Source organism: Tamandua tetradactyla, chromosome 16 (genome assembly GCF_023851605.1).
Source record: "Tamandua tetradactyla isolate mTamTet1 chromosome 16, mTamTet1.pri, whole genome shotgun sequence".
Taxonomy (NCBI): domain Eukaryota; kingdom Metazoa; phylum Chordata; class Mammalia; order Pilosa; family Myrmecophagidae; genus Tamandua; species Tamandua tetradactyla.
The window spans coordinates 26906800-26910173 of NC_135342.1; the positions used below are offsets into that span (position 1 = coordinate 26906800).

Consider the following 3374-nt stretch of genomic DNA (forward strand, 5'->3'; position numbering starts at 1 on the left):
TAACCTCTCGACTCTGTTTGGAATTTCTCAACCATTGACACTTTGTCTCATTTCACTCTTCCCCCTTTTGGTCGAGAAGGTTTTCTCAATCCCTTGATACTGGGTCTCAGCTCATTCTAGAGTTTTTCTCAATCCCTGGATGCTGAATCTCAGCTTATTCTGGGATTTCTGTCCCACGCTGCCAGGAAGATCCACACCCCTGGTAGTAGTGTCCCATGTAGACAGGGGGAGGGGCATCACCCTATTTTTTTAACTTAAAAGTTTATTCTGTTTTTATCGCCATCAAAATGTCCCCTCTCCCACAAAAAGTAACTTAAAAAATAATGCAAATTCTCCCTTACAGGAATGAGGGAACAACACATATTACAACTCTGGAATCAAGTGTAAATGTTTCTCTGAAGCTCATTTGTTTTTGTTAATTTCTTCAGTATCTCTGTGTACTGAGGAATATTCTTAACCAAACTTTTCAATTTCTGGAAGAAAGTACAGGTTTAAAAGCTTCAACTGTAACTGAGTCTAATTTCATTACATCAGTATCACATCAGTACAAAACTGCAGGGATTTTCCACATTTGATAATAACCCAGAACTGCCACAAAAATATCGTGCACAGGGTGAGCCATGGTTGCTCAGCAGGCAAGGATGCTTGCCTGCCATGCCAGAGGACCCGGGTTGAAGTCCCGATGCCTGCCCATGTTAAAAAAAAAAAATCTCGTGCACAATGTTTGGTTGTTCCAGCAGGGAACAATAAATACACAGTTTCTTGAAATTCTCTGTTTTTAGGGCTTTCAAGACAGGAGAAGGGAAGCTGCAAGTAGATTCTGGGGTCTTATAGTCGGTGATGTGTCAACAGGTGAGAATGGTTATCTGCGTGTTCTTCTTTGAACAAGAGCCAAAAACCTTTTCCAGCCCTGGTGCTGTTGATCTTCAGCAACATAGCAACTTCAGTGACAATGGAAAACTGAGGGGTTTGGTTTTACCTGGTAAAACACACAGAAAGTGTCTGTGGGGGACAGATTGAAAGTCTGTCATTCTACACCATTTATTTCACAGTTTGGCACATCCAACTTCTTCCAAGACTCCTGAATTCATAATAAATGAGGGGGGGAAATGCTGCTGCATTACTTCCTGCAGCAATGATAAACTTGGAACAAGTTTACTTTCTAGCAAGGAAACTTCCAAAGAGTGTTTTTGTTTGTCTTTGAAGGAGCTGCACCTCCCTAACACAAGAAACAGAAGATAAACTCTTCAATGACAGTTGCTGCTGGACTTCCCTGTCCTTCAGTGACTCCCACCTCCTCTCTTCTTCCTCCTCTTTGTCCTCAATGCCAGCTTAGCATGACACCTCTACCATCTCTCCAAACAATGTGGTCGCCATGATCTGTCACCCACTGGCCCGCTCAACTGCAGTTCTGCAGGGGATAAAACATCTTTTAAAAAGAGCCATTTATTAAGTTACAAGTTTATAGTTCTAAGACCTTGAAAATCACCAAATTAAGGCAGAACTATAGAAAAATATAGAAATTTTATAGAAAATTAAGAGGTTACATTCCAACAAGATGTTACATTCACTCAAGGAAAGCTGATGAAGTTTGAGGTTTCTCTCTCAGCTAGAAGGGCACGTGGTGAAATCTAACTTTCTCTCCAGGCTTCTTGTTTCATGAAGCTTCCCCAGGGGCATATACCTACTTCATCTCCAATGGTCCCTGTGTGTATGGGTCTAAAACATTTTCCAAAATGGTTCCCTCTTAAAGAGCTCCAGTAAGCAATCCCATCTTGAATGGGTGGAGGCACATTCCCATGGAAACCATCTAACCAAAAGTTACCACCCATAATTGGGTGGATCACATCTCCATGGAAACAAGAAAAAAAGATACCAGCCAACAATACTGAATGAAGATTAAATGATATTGCTTTTCTAGGGTACATAACAGATTCAAACTGGTGTACTCCTTTCAGCTTTGTCAATGTTTGCCTCATGTACCCAGGAGCTCCTTGATTGGGAGCATACGCATTTAAGATTGTTATTTTTTCTTAGTGAATCGTCACTTTTATTAATATGTAGTTTCCTCCCTTGTCTCTTATGACAGCTTTACATCTACAGTCTATTTTACCTTATATTAATAAAGCTACTCCTGCTTTCTTTTGGTTATGGTTTGCATGAAACTTGTTTTTCCATTCTTTCACTTTCAATCTATTTTTATCTTTGGGCCTAAATGAGTCTCTATTAAGCATCATGTAGAGGGGTCATATTTCTTAGTTCATTCTTGTGATCTATAACTTTTAATTCTTGAGTTTAGTCAGTTAACATTCAGTGGTATTACTGTAAAGGCATTTTTTAATCTACCATCTTCTCACTTGGTTTTATTTGTCAGATCTAGATATTCTTTTCACTTTTCTCTTTTATCCTTTAAGTAATCCTTATGGTATTCTTCAATTTTGTTCCCTATTCCAGACTACCTTCGCCTGTCTTTTCTCCAGCCAACAGAACTCCCTTTAGTATTTATTGTAAGGCCAGTTTTTTGTTGCCAAACTTCCTCAGCCTTTGTCTATGAAAATTTTATTCTCTCCCTAATTTTTTTTGTACACTGTGTGACGGGGGTCACACTTTAGTCTTTTTCCATGTGAGTGTCCCCTTATTGTAGCACCATGTGTTGAATTTTCATTTGTTTGGGTTTTCATTTGTTTGTTTGCTTGCTTATTTGGAAAGTAAATGGACTGGGAATTGAACCCGGGTCTCCCACAATGGTAGGTGAGAATTCTACCACTGAACTACCCTTGCACCTCCCTCTCCCTAATTTTTTTTACATGGGCAGGTGCCAGGAATTGAACCCAGGTTTTTGGCACGGCAGGTGAGAATTCTGCCTCTGAGCCACCATCACACTGTCCTTCTCCCTAACTTTTGAAGGACAATTTTTCTGGATAAAGAATTCTTGACTAGAAGTCTTCCTCTTTAAGAAAACCCTGTAGGTAAGTCACTGTAGATAATTTTTCATTTCTGATACTTGTCTTCAGCTCTCTTTGCTTTGTTTTCATCATTTCTACCTCTTTATAGGTATTCTCTTAATGTTTGTATATAATTTCCCTGATTTCCTTTAGTTCCTTGCCTTTTTCTTTAGATCTTCCAGCATATTCAGGAACATATTTTAAAAGACTTTTTCTGGGAGAATAGGTGACAAGATTGAGGTATGAGGAATTGTAGGATTTAGTCTACCATTCAGGGCAGCTAGTAAATAGCCAAGATTGCTGATGCTAAAATTTTGGCTATTTTTTTGGACTGTGTGGTCATGGGGTCATCTCTGTTATTAAAAAACTTTTAGGCAATCTCTATCAGTTCAGACAGCACTTTACCCTCAAATCTTTCTAATTTCTGTA

At 39.1% G+C, this 3374-nt stretch overlaps 1 pseudogene; it reads right to left on the reverse strand.

The window, feature by feature from the left end:
- Positions 1-377: 377 nt before the first annotated feature.
- On the reverse strand, positions 378-1377 carry LOC143660077 (proteasome assembly chaperone 1-like; annotated as a pseudogene).
- Between the last annotated feature and the right edge of the window lie 1997 nt (positions 1378-3374).